Genomic DNA, 13,359 nt, shown 5'->3' with positions numbered 1-13,359 from the left:
CGGAGCTCAGTCCTACATGAAGTCTCTTTCTCGGAGCTCAGTCCTACACGAAGTCTCTTTCTCCGGGCGGCCGCAGTGCTTCCTGAACAAGATCCGTCTCCACCGCCTTTCACCAGCGTCCGGTTTTCTTTCTCTCTCTCTCTCTCTCTCTCTGTCTCTCTCTCTCTCTCTCGCCCTCTACCACTCAGGCTGCAGTGAAGGCAGGCCTGAGGCAGCCGCCCCATCCCCACCTCTGCAGGGAGGACCTGAGGCCCCGCTGCACTTGGCCCAGCCCACTGGAGGGAGTGAAGGTCAGAGACTCTGCCCCCAGGTGGGCCCCCCAGGTGTATTGACTTCCTAGGGCCACGCACCAGGTGGCTTACAGCAACAGAAATTCCTTCTCTCACAGTTTCGGAGGCCAGGAGTCCACAATCAACTGTGGCAGCGCGCCTCCAATCTCTGCTTCTGTCTTCACGTGGCCCTCTCCCCGTGCTCTGTCTTCTCCTTTTCCGTCCCTCGTAAGGACACTTGTCACTGGATTTAGAGTCCACTCTAATCCAGGATGATCTCTTCTTGAGATCCTTAACTTAATAACATTTGTGAAGACCCTTAATCCAAATCTAGTCACATTCTGAGGTTCCAGGTGGACATAACCTTTGGGACCCACCCTTCAACCCACTACCCCAGGGCTCAGGAGGCCCCCATCCTTCATTCTGGCACTAATGGATCAGCAGGATGACAGACAGAGCCATGGGGGAGGGGTCGGGGCAGGGAAGGTCTCTGGAGTGTGGATGGCCTGGGATGGAGAACCTGAGCCCCCCACATTCTGGCAGACACACTCTTCCAGCCTCTGTCAACTCCTCCCCAAAGATGGGCACTCAGCTCAGAGTCAGGAGACCAGGGTTCAACCTGGCTCTGCCCCTCGACTTGCTGTGTGACCTCTGGCAAGCAGGTCCCCTCTCTGGGCAGAGATGATCCCCCAGCGCCTCCTGCAGCCCCAGCTCTGGGACCCGGCATGTGCACTGCAGCACCTCCTGTTCACATCTCAGAGGGCATGGCATCCCGTGCGTACCCCAGCGTAGGAAGGTATTGAAGGAGTGGCTCAGTGTGCCTGGGGATGGGAAGCCCTTGAAGTCTGCAGATGGTCATGTCCCCACTGTGGCTGTGTGCAAATTGCTTCTTCCTGCATCAGCTGAGTGCCCTGCAGACACTGAAGGATGCCCATGGCCGCCGGGCACAGAGAGGATGCAGGATGTCAGACACCCTGGGGAGTCCAGGTCCTCTGGTAACAAGGGTGGGGCTGTGAGCCCTCTCAGCAAGACCTCCTGAAAAGCCACAAATGGGGTGTGATGTCCATGTCAGTCCATTGAGCGATGAGCCTTCAAAGGAGCCTCTGGGACAGGGATGACCCAGGGAATTCATTCCCAAGACACTTGCACTGACCCCAGACAATGCACTGATAAAATAGGTACAATTATTATTCCTATCTTATGAAGAAAATGAGGCTCAGAGAGGCTGGGTAACTTGCCCAGGATCACACAGTTCTTAAATGAGTAGGGCAAGATTTCAACCTGGTTGGTCTGGCTTCAGAGTCATCTTTACCATTTCATCCTCATCTCTGAAATCAGGCTGGGGCTCAGAGTGAACCAAGGATGGATAAGGAACACATCACACAGGCTCATCAACCACACCAAAGACTCTGCTATTGTATTCCCCAAATAGTGTTTCTAACAATGGTTGTATTACAGTTGTGTGGTTATAAGGGATATTCTTCTCTGTTTTTGAAATCTTGGTTAACGTGCTCATGTTATCTTTATCATTAAAAAGCTAAACATCAGGTATTATCTACAAGTTGCTTTTGTCAAGAGTCCAGCTAGGATAATCGTCATTCAGAAGAGGTTGCTCAGTGGACAGGCCAACCGTTCACAGATTCGCCAAGCCCTACTTCCCCTGTTTCCACTCAGATCGCCAGAGAGCTCCACACCAGCACTGCATTTCTCTGCTTTCACACAGAGCTGTTTTTACCAAACCACATCTTAACACTGTGCCCTCAGTTTCTGCTGAGGATCAATAGATGAAATACACACGTGTAGACTGTCTCTGCATTTCCCGTAAAACTGCTCTCACGGACACCATCTGCTGTGTTGCTCACATCCCTTGCAAGGATCCAATTGACAAACTCCTGTTAGATTCATAGCTGGGGGAAGCACTCTCTTGAACAACCTGTAAGCTCCTGAAGAGCTCAACTATGTCTGTTTTTGCTCACGTTGATTTCACAGCGCCCAGTGCAGAACTGGGCGTTTACTAAGTGCTCAAGTATTATTTGTTGAGTGAGAAAAGAGGAATTTATTGACTTACACAACTAAGAAGTCCAAAGGGGTGTCTTGCTTCAGGTATAGCTGGATCCAGGGGTCCAAATAGTATCATCAGAAGTCTACCCTCCCTCCTTTGGCTCTACTCTTGTGTTACTGGCTTCATGCTCAGGCAGGCTGACTCCTTGTGGCAGCCAAGACGGCCACAAGTATTTCCAAAGTTACTTCCACATACTGGCTTGTGATCCCAGAGAAAGAGAGTACCTCATGCCCCAAGGTCCTGGGGAGGATTCTCATCAGTTGGCTTGGGTCACGTGCCCATCACTGAACCAACCAGGGTGGCTAAGGGAATGAGGTCCTCTCACTGGCCAGGGCTGGGTCATGTCCCACCCCTGAAGCAAGGGGGAGGAGTCAGCTGCATCCCACTCCAGGACACAGAGCCTCTTCTGCCCAGCAAGGACAGGTGCTGGTACCGGAAGAGGGTGTGGAGGGAAGCATGCTGAGCAGACAGAAACTGAGGCTTCCCAAGACCCTGCAATGCCTGGACCTGGACTCCGGCTTTTGCCCCCTCTAACCTGCGCTTCCCCATCCTCACAAATGGTACAACCACGAGCTGTCCTATTCTTGGAGCCTGAAGGTTACAGATTATTCTTCCTTCTTTTCTTTCCCTCCGCTGGGGGATCCATGGAAACTTGAGGCATGTGGCTACTAGGCCCAGCCACCTGGCAGTCCAGCCCCAGCCCAGCAGCTGCTTGACCCCCCCAGGTCCTTCATAGCCCTCACCACAGCTCAGAGAACTCTGGAGCAGAGAAGTCATTATGCCCATTTTATGGATAAATACACTGAGGTCAAGCTTGGCTAATGATGTCTCTCCTAAGGATACCCAGCAAGCTGGTGGCAGAATCAGGGCACAGTCCAGGTCCCCTGAGACTGGGTTGAGAAATACACCCACTGCTGTACCACCCCATGGCCTGTGGCCCATACACAACAGACCACCAGTACCAAGAAGCCAGGCACCTCCATCCAACAGGCCCCCTACAGCCAGTCAGCAAGGTCCGTGGCTTGGGTACACCGGGCTCCCTCAGTGGGGGAGGGGAGGAGGCAAGTCTCCCATGTGGCAGGGACTTGTGGCAACTGCTGGGACGACAGCATTTGAGAACCTCTTGGGAGATTCTGGGCATTGGGTTCTGAGGGTAGCCACCACCACGCCAGGCTGCTGGACACTGGGGCAGCTGCCAGGTGTGTCTGCTCATGGTCCAGGCTCTCTGTGAGTTGTGACTGTACATGGTTGAGGCCTCAAAGACCTCAGACCAGGGCCAGTTGCTGCTCGGGACAAATGTGCCTTTGCTCATGGGCTCCCTGGGACATTTCAATCTCTGATAGAGAAAAGAAGTGCTGCCATTCGGAGGCCCCCCCCCCCCCCCAGCTCGCGTTGCCTGAGACCCACAAGACCTCTGGGCAGGTGTGAGGTCCAGCTGCAGGCAGGGCTGTCACTCTGCTCCAGGACGGTGCCCCCAGGAGCCGTGCATCCTGGCCTGGCATTCTCGTTTATGTTATCTCATTCCTCCCTCGTTGCAGCTCCGAGAGGAAGGTGCCTTGTCATCTGAGCCAGCTGGGTTCTCCAGGAAGCAGATGCTGGGATTGAGTTAGAGGTGCAACAGGTTTATTGGGGGTAATGACTGAGAAAAATAACAGGAGGAGGGGATGGGGCAGGCAGAGCCTCAGACCCCCATGGAGGTGCGACAATGTTTCAGCCAACCTAACGGGGAGCTCCGCATCAAAGACTGCCCCCTAGGGAGTCCCACGTTGGCCAGGTCCTGGTCCCCCTGCCATGCTCAGTCGCCTGCCGAGGGTGCCCGGGAGGAGCCTGGCTTCGGCTCGCAAGCTCCTTGCAGCTCAATGGCAATGCCTGAAGGGTGATGGGAGGCCATCCACGGCGGCCACATGACCATTTCACAGATGCAAATGCCTGTGCCAAGCGAGGTCAATGACTGCCCCAGAGGCACACGGCTGGCAAGTGGCAGAGCGAGGCCAGCGTGGGGCATCCTGGTCCCAGACCTTGCTCTCGTCAAGCCTGGGCAGCACCTGGCTCTCAGTTGCTGAAATGCCATTTTCCACTGTCGGTCAGGACTCGGGGATGCTTTCATCCTTCAGGGAGGACGGCCACTGCAGCTGACCAAGACAATGGCTTGACAGAGTACCAGGTCCTGCTGGGCCTCGGCCAGAGCTCCTGGCCCTGGGAAATGTGACGGGGACAGCCGGCCAGCACTTCACTCTTCAGGAGTGTCATGAAACTCCTGTTGTGTAATGACACGGTGGCTCCGATTCCAACAGGGACTCATCAGGAAGCTGTAGGGCTCCCCACTCTTTCTAGGCCCCGTGTTGTCCAGGACCATCTGCCTGTCACCACAGTTTCCTCCTCATTCCCACCTGCCTTCGTGCCTGTGACACCACATGAAGAGGCCATTTGGCGGCTGCTTTTCAACCCCTTCCTGATTGTCAGCTTCATTATTGTCCAGAAAACCTCCCAGTTTGGGTTTTAAGGACTGAGGAAGCCAAAGCTTTCGATGCCACAGTGCATCTTACACAGGGAAATCTGACTCCTCTGAAGAGAAGCTCAGCTGCCCGGGGACTTGATTCTCCTGGCCCCAGACTCTCTCTGCCCCCCACCCCAGCCCTTGAACCCTCCTCCAACTTGCCGCTTTCAGCCATGGCTGGCCCTCCTCCCCACTGCCCAGTCTGACGCCTCAGAAGTCTGTGCTGACCCCTCTCCGTAGCCCCCTCCCCTGATCCCATGGAACGAGCCAGCAAACTCTGTGGTCCTAGTACCCTGTCTAGGGCACCTCCACCTCAGCGGCTCCACAACTGGTCTGCCTGCTTCAGCTCAGACCCCCGTAAGGCCACTGCCCACTCTGAACCTGGAGGGGCCCACTTACCTTTTACATCAGGTCCCCCCTGCTCTGGTGGCTCCCCGGCACTCACAGTAACAGCAGATGGGATCACGGTGCTCAACCCTGGCGGCACATTTAAAAATTATGATGCCAGGATGTCAGCCCTGAAATTAGTCTGGAGTGGGGTCCAGGCATTGGAAATTTATAAAGCCCTCCTGGAAGGGCTAGGCTTCATGGGTGTGTGACCAGGACAGTGGCACAGAGCCCTGTGCTTGGGGCTTAATCTCTGCTGCCACCACCTTGAAATTCTTAATACTTTTTATCTCTGAACTTGTGTTTTGTAAGTGAAGCCCAAAGGGACAATGGAGCATGTGCTGGGGGCCTGGAAGGCCCCACTTCCACCACCTCCCCACATCCCCGGATGGGTTCCCAGATGCCTACTCCATGCTCCTATCCAGCAGCTACTGTTTCCCTCCACTCCCTGGAGACCTGAGCACAGGTAATGGGAGGCCAAGGTTGGGCACTGAGTTGCAGGGCAGGGCCCTGGGTGCCTGTGAGAGTCTACATTCACCCCGCATGGTTCCCCATGCTCAAGGGAGGGCAGCATTAAATAGCAAATAAAAGAACACCATGACAGGTGGAGGGAGAGACTGTGGAAGAAAGAGAGAAGTTTTCACTGCTCTTTGAACAAGGGGGCCCTATGTTTTCATCTGGTCCCAGGCCCTGCAATTTTGTAGCCCCACCTCCAGGGGTCGCTGATGGTGCTGGGGCTCACCCTCCTGAACCCACACCCAGGGCTTTCTACTGACTGCACCGCCAGCCCTTCCCTGAGGCTTTCTTTAGGAGAAGATGGGGCCACAACCCCCAGCTGCAGGAGCAGGGAGCCGAGAGAGGACCACTGCCCGCACCCCATCTATCAACCTCTCTGAGCTCACGTCCTCTACTTTCCCCTCATTCCCCCTCATCAGCCTTGCTCCCATCTTCCGCAGCCCCTTGGAGTTCCCTTTGCTTGGGCTCCTCCTTCCAGCCTTTTCCACTGCTGGATCCTTGGGTTCTCACTTCCACTGCGAGCTTTCCCGGGGGGCCCTCCTGAGCTCTGTTGCATTTCCTTCATAGCACATGTCTCTAAGTTCCTTTTCTGTTGATTTGATCTTTTGTCTGTGGGCACTCTGCCCATCCCGACTCCCTGAGGGCAGGGCTCTTTCTGTTTGCTTCACTGATGTGTCTCCAGAATAGTGGTGAACACACAGTAGGAGCCCGGGAAATATTTGGTGAAGGCACGAGCAGTCATCTGGCTTAGCATCTGGACTGGGAGTCTGGGTCAAAGGGAGAGTTCACAAGGTGCTGGGCCAAGACGAAGCTGGACAGACCCCCACTGGGCTGGCCACAGCAGGGTGCGGCGTGGAGCTGGCAGGACACACTGCAAAGTAGCCGTCTAGTTCTGTAACCCGCTCTCGGCGAGGCAGCAGTGAGCACCTGGCCCAGAGGGGAAACCACGCTGCCTCAGCTCGAACGATGAGGGAGGAGGCGAGGTGTTGGATACACTCAATTATCACCCCAAACCCTATCATCGCTCATAATCTGCCTGAGATAAATCACAGGCAGGTAATTATTATGTCAGGCCAGGTAGCAGAGAGAAGTTTTAAAGTAGCAATCAAAGAACTTCCCGGTTAATTCAAATCCATCCTAACTCCCTCCAGGGGACAGAGTGCTCTGGCTGTAGAATTGACCAGGCGGAGAGGAATGCGATGGCTCGATGCACAATGGGGACTCCTGGACTTAATGTTTCTCTCGGTCACGTTTCAGAATAGCGTGCCTGTCAGAAGTCCTGAATCAATGGTCACCCCTCCAGACTAAATCATATTGCAGTGACACCCTATTTCCTGGGTGTTGAGCCCAAACTCCCCAGCCTGCTCGCCAGCCCCTGCCTGCCTCTGCTCGGGCCAGGCCTCAGGACCCAGTCTCCCGCTTAGTCCTGCCTCCAGCCTTTGGCCCCTTGTTTTCCCTCCCCATCCAGACACCACCAAGGCCCAGCTCAAGCTACCTTGCCCCTGGGTGTCCCGCGCCCCAGGCCCTCCTGAACCCGTCCCTGGATCTGCCTCAGGAGCTCCCGCCTGCTGTCCCTACCCTCGGTTTATCTGTCCCTGCAAGGGTGAGCAGCCTGGGCCTGTGGCCAGTTCCAGGGCTCCCCTGGAGCAGGTCTCTCCGTTCTCATCCACTTGAACAAAGCAGCCCTCTGGGGCCGGCTCCTCTGCCTGGCAGCACAAATCACTTTGGGTAACTTAAAGCAGAAACGTGGGGGTGGGTTTCCAGGAAGAATGCTGGGCAGGGGCAAGGGCAAGGGGCAGAATATCCAGCTCACTCCGGGCCGAGGAGACCCCCCCCATCCAGGGCAGGCTGGCCTCAGGTGGAAGTGGATTCAGCCACTATCTCTGGGCTCTGGGCTCTGGCTGACTCTGTTGGTAACATTCCTGGGATGGTGACAGGGTAGTTGCTCATGGCTGTCCAGGCGCAGGTCCGCTAGGACATGGCGGGCACTGCTTCCCAGGTGCTCAAACAAGAGCCCTGGGGTTGGGTCTAACGGGGCCTGACTGTGTGGCCAGAGTCACATGTGCGGCCCAGGAGAGCAGTGCTCTGGTGGGCTTTGGCCCTGGATCACATGCTGGCCCCACATAGGGCGCAGCTCCGCTCGTGGCATGTAGGCTGAGAACACGGGAGGAATGAGTCCCACAGGTGAACTGGGACCCCAAGAAGAGGGTACTGGGCAGCCCCAAATCAACAAACACCATGGAGGTGGCTCTCTGGACCAAAGTGGAGAGCTGAGCCAAATCAGGGTGGACCAACAGCCGGAAGGCTGGAGTTCTGGAGTCTTCCCCTCCCCAGGGCTGGCTTTGAACAGGAGCTCAGCTTTACTCACCTCCGGTTCCCAGGAGAGAAGATGCACTTGGCCAGGCCTGAGTCTCGGGCCTGGGTGCCAGGGCCGGGCTGAGTCCTGGGGCCTTCCCAGAGAGGAGAAAGGGCTTTGAGAGCATGAAGACATTCTGTCGGCAGCAGCTGAAATGTGGATGCTGCCACCATCGCAACCTAGGTCACATTAACTTTTTTTCCAAATTAAAAATTGCGTAGTTTTCCTTCTAGTGTCGCTCGTATGTGATGCAATTACATGAGGATAATTTATCTGAGTGGAAAATTGCCCTTGGAGTGTGTCCTCCTGTGACCTGGAAGCCTGGCATAGCCAAAGCCACCACAGGGATCGGGGTTTGGGGGGGCGGGGTCCGTTTTCTTCCTTCCCTTTGGTGAGGAGGAACCAAATTGTTTGACTTTACCTCAGACACAGGCCAAATCAAAATGTCATTAGTTTAGGGGTCGTGGAGAGTCCACAGAGGGTCCTCTGTTCCCCTCCCGCTGCCCTGAGGCCTCCCCCCCCCCCCCCCCCCCCCCCCCATCCCCAGCCTGAGACCCTCCAGGTGAAGTCCAAGCCTGCTTCCCTGGGCGTTTCTGCCCAAGCCCCCATCTGCCGAGCCTCGTGTCCTCCCTGTCCAACCTTGAATCCGGCCCTGGCAGGACCTGGGACGCGGTGGTCGGCCCCCCTTCCACACCTGGGCTGCCGTTCCCCTGCCTGGCATGCTCTTCCCGCCCTGTCCACCCTGCACTGGTGGGCCTTAAATCAGGAAACGGGGTCATCTCTGTGGTCAGTGCTGTCACATCCAGGGGCTGGGAGCCCTCAAGAGGGGACACATGGGGACAAGGCCAGGAAAATCTCCTTTGGAGCCCCCAGCACAGAGAGCCCCTCAGAGCAGGAGGGATCGGCTGCCCCCACCCCTAGCCTGGCCCTGGGGCCCCTGAGAAGGAAGAGAGAGTACCTGAACTGTGAGGCATTCGGAACGGTGGGCACACTGAGGAGGGAGCACCATGCTGCTGAGAGCATTGCAGTGGGAGTCCAGACAGGTGCGCACGTCAGTGGGCTCCTAGGGTCCGTCTCTGGGGCCTCGCTGAGCAGCTGGCAGTGAGCCCTTTACCTACGACTTTGAAATGAGGGTACTTCACCAACACAATAAGGCTGGAAATAAAGAAAACGAAAAGCAGCACAGAGATTAGAAAGGAAGAGACAATTCTTGGCAAATAATATGTTTATTTTCACCTAGAAAATCTAAGAGAGTTAACTGCACAACAATTACAGCCACCGAGGGGGCCGGGAAGAGCGGTCTGCAGAAGACACGTCGAAAAAGTCCGGAGCGCCCCACAGGCTGCCTAGAAAATGAAATGACACAAGGGACGCATTCACAGCATCGATTCCGCTACAAACTACACAAACTTAACATGGAACATGCGAGACTCAGATGACGAAAACTCTCAATCGTTGAAAGGACGAGAGACGAGCCTGGCGAGAGAGAAGCTCCCTTCCCGGATGGAGGACTTGCTGGTGAGAAGATTCCAGTTCTCTCCAAGTTCATCTGTGTTTGTATTGCAATTCCACTCTAAAAACTCCCCAAAATGTTTTCACTGGAGTTTGAGAGAAAAATGCTCAAGTTCATCAGAAAGGGCAGGTGTGGCCGAGCTGGGGGCACTGCGGTCCCCTTGCACCAGACATGCCCCCACCTGCCCCAGCCCTGAAGGAACATGGCTCTCCTTGCACAGCCACGGTGTCACCACCGGCACGGGGAGAATGTGGGCTCTGTGTTCTCAGGCTTTGGTGCTGACACCTGGGGGTGGCCCAGGGCAGACAGAGTTGCCCTCAGTGAGTTCCGAGTCTGTGGCAGGAAGGTGAGAGTCTCCTGCAGGGAATGGCGGTGGGTCCAGGGGAGGTCCTGTGAGGAGTCTGGACCTGCGAGGGTGGCTGCCTGGTGAGGTCTCCTAGGCTCTGACAGGGCTGAGGGTGGCGGGTTGGGCTCTCAGTGCCTTGCAGATACTCGGGGGAAAGGGAGGGGTAGGTCAGGGAGGGAGGACTGAGGGCCTGGCTGCCCCACCTCTGCCCTGACCTCTCCTGTGGCTTCCCGGGACTGGGAGGTGGAGGCTTGGGTCCGCTCTCGTCTGTTACTTCCTTTGTTCTGTGACCCTGGACCATCCTGCCCTTGATGTCCCAGTTTCCCCATCTGTCATGTGGGCGTTGGCTGGAGCTCAGGGCCTGGGTCTCTCCAACAGGGCTGACTTTCTTGCAGCTGGAAACTGCCCTCGTATAAAGGGGAACTTGCATGTGGGCTGGGTGGGCCAGACCAGAGCTGAAGGCCCCAGAGAGCCTGGGAGAGACGTCCAGAATGGGGTACTTCCAGGCCCTGGAGGTCTCAGGCCACTCATCCTGCTACAGAGGGACAGACAGAAAAATGGGCTGCAGGGAGGGGGTGTGGACCTGCAAGTGGGCCAGTGTCCTCAACCATGTCCAGCCTTCCTGCGGGCCTGAAGACCCCTCTCCCAACAGGCCTGGGACCAGCTGTTAGAGTTGGGGTCTTGCACAGGCGACCCAGGGAGCCTACCTCTCGCTCCTCCCGGCCTGCAGCCCCCAGCTGGAATCGGGGACATTTTGCCGCAGGATTCACGGCAGAGCTGGGTGGGAGCTGTAGGCTTTTCTGCCTCAGAACTGAGGTTACTCTCAGATTCATGGGAGCCATAAACCTGTGCCCTATTTCTGCTCTGATTGAGGCTATTTGTATTGTGACTAAAATAATCAGAGACAATTTTATTGGTATATTTTTAAAAATAATTACATCCCATATATTCAAGTTATGTAACTGCAGTGACAATCCGATTGGGCTCCCCGGGGCCCCAGCTCAGAGGGCCTATGCGAGAGGACCCACACCCCCAAGCTCCAGCACCCTGCACCTCCCAAGAATTGAGAGCAGAGGTGACGCTGGCAGAAACGGGTCCCTAAGGCCTGAGGCACAGCCAGGGGCCTTCCACGGGGCATACAGTAAAGAAGTGGGGGCCAGCCATGCCAACCCAGTGACCCCAGTGCACCGTATGGAAGCAGAGAAGAGGGCCTGTCTGGAGCCTGCCCGGACCTTGGTTCAAACTGGCCTTCATAGTGGACATCTTGGTTTTACCACCCAGCAAAGAGTCGTCTGCCTTCTGGTCACCCCATTCTTCTAAGGGGTGACCTTCTTCTCTTTGTCCTCCTGCTTCTGGAAAAGCTGATGACCCACCAGCTCTGGGGTGGGCCAATCAGAGCATCACATTCCCCAGGCATCACGATTGGTTCGGGGCTACGCATGTGACCCACTCAGAGCCAATGAAGTGGCACATGCTCTTCCCACTGGACTGACTCCTCCTCCAAGAGGGTCTGGATCTGCTGGCGCCATCTTGCCCCCATGCCAGCTGGAGAGTGGTGCCGATGTGCAGAAGAGCCAGGCAGAGAGCCATTGAAGAGAGAAGGTCCTGGTGGCATCATTTGGCCGCCTAGACCTGGAGCTAGGGTTCTCCCTGTATTTTTTGGATACATGAGCCAGTACACCCCATTTTTGCTTAAATCTGTTTGAGCTGGGCTTCTGTCCCTGTGACCAAAAGAGTTCTAATTGGTATAACTTCTCTAAAGGGAGAGAGCAATAGCTCCCACCTCCTGGGTTTGTTAGAAGGATGCATGGAGATGAGCTGTGTGCAGCTTAGAGCCCAGCACCGCTGTAACAGTGGCTGTTGTCAGGGACATTGTGGAGCGAGGAGGCTTGCTACCAGCATAAGGAGACAGGGAGAGGCTCTGAGGGGATGTGGCAGCCCAGGGGGCACCTGGGTGTTGCTGGGAGGCCTGCCCCAAGAAAGCCTTCTCTTTGCTGGACTCAACTATCTTGGTCTTAAATAGCAGCGAGGGCCACACTGTCTACCTGGTGGGAGCGACACCCTCCACTCCTGGGGGTTGTCTGGTGAGTCCACTGCTTGGGGAGGGGCCAAGGGGAGTGCTGGGGCTGGGACATCCAGCTGGGTCTTGGGACTCCTGGCCCTCCTGACTGCATGGTTCAGTGGAGACACGCATTGCGCACACTCATGGGCACACACATGCATGCTCACATGCCCTTGAGGGCTTTCCTTTTCTGCCTGTTCTGGAGCAGAGAAAGCTGGGCAGGTGCCCCTGTGCGGAGCTCTGCAGCACCCACACATCCCCAGCCCTGTGTGGTGTCAGCTGGGGAGACCGCCTGCCCCTGGGCGTTCACATCCTCCCCGGTCCTCAGGGTCCCCAGTCTGATAGGTAGGCAGGATCCAACATCCATTGGTCCTTATGAACATTGCCTCCGACTACCCTGTGGGACATTCTCTCTGCCCAGCCCCAGGAGCCTCACCAAGGACTCTGATTTCAAACATTCTTGTCTGTCATCAGCTCTTACGTGCCACAGAGGGCTTGGAAAATCCAGCCGTCCTCACAGGCCCAGGCATGAGGGTGCAGAGGCCACCAGGCCCAGCAGGACATAAAATCCTCACAGTCACAGGGAGACACGCAGACCCAGGGGCGCCTTTGGCACAGCCAAGCCCTTGAGGCTCAGTGTGTGTGTGTGATGGAGGCACCCTCCACCTCTGGGTCTGAGTTACAGGCGTCCCCTTCTTTGGGCCCTGGAGGGCACAGCCTGGCAGTGGGCACATCCTTCGCCCGAGTGATGGCCTCCGGGATTCCCAGCCGCCACTCCTTCCTGCAGGGTGCCCCCTCCCCAGTTCCCACAGAGCCATCATCCACACAGGTGGACCCCTGGACCCTTCCCCCCACCATCTACACACCCAGGACAGGCAATGCTCCACCTAAGGCACTGTGTAGGGTCCCCTTGCCCCCTGTTGTCACTATGGGTACAGAATACAAGTCTACCAAATCTCAGACACCATAGTTGGCTCCTGCCAGTCCATTCCCAGCAGACCTCCCCTCTCCAGGCCAGCGTCACAGAGCTGGCCCCCTCCAGTGCAGCCCCACAGAGGGGGCCCTTGTGTCTCCTGCCCATAACCTGGCCAGCCAGTCTGCTCAGTTCTTCACTGACTCGGGTGTGGCAGGAATCAAGAAAGATGAGCGTGTCCTGTGGGCCTGGACAAGCCAAGAAGACTTCCTGGAGGAAGGCTGACCCTCCCTTGGTCTCTGGACCCGCAGGAGCCTGAGTCAGGGCGGTCAGCAGGCACCTGAGGGTGTGCAGCCTCGGGCAGTGGTCAGGGAGCTGGGCCTGCAGGAGAGGGGAGCCCAAGGTCCTGCCTTTGGGCCTGTGATGGGGGCTCTTCAG

This window comes from Equus quagga, chromosome 13, assembly GCF_021613505.1.
Source record: "Equus quagga isolate Etosha38 chromosome 13, UCLA_HA_Equagga_1.0, whole genome shotgun sequence".
In the NCBI taxonomy this organism is placed as follows: domain Eukaryota; kingdom Metazoa; phylum Chordata; class Mammalia; order Perissodactyla; family Equidae; genus Equus; species Equus quagga.
The sequence above is the reverse complement of the archived record's forward strand: the minus strand, read 5'-3'. Positions refer to the sequence as shown.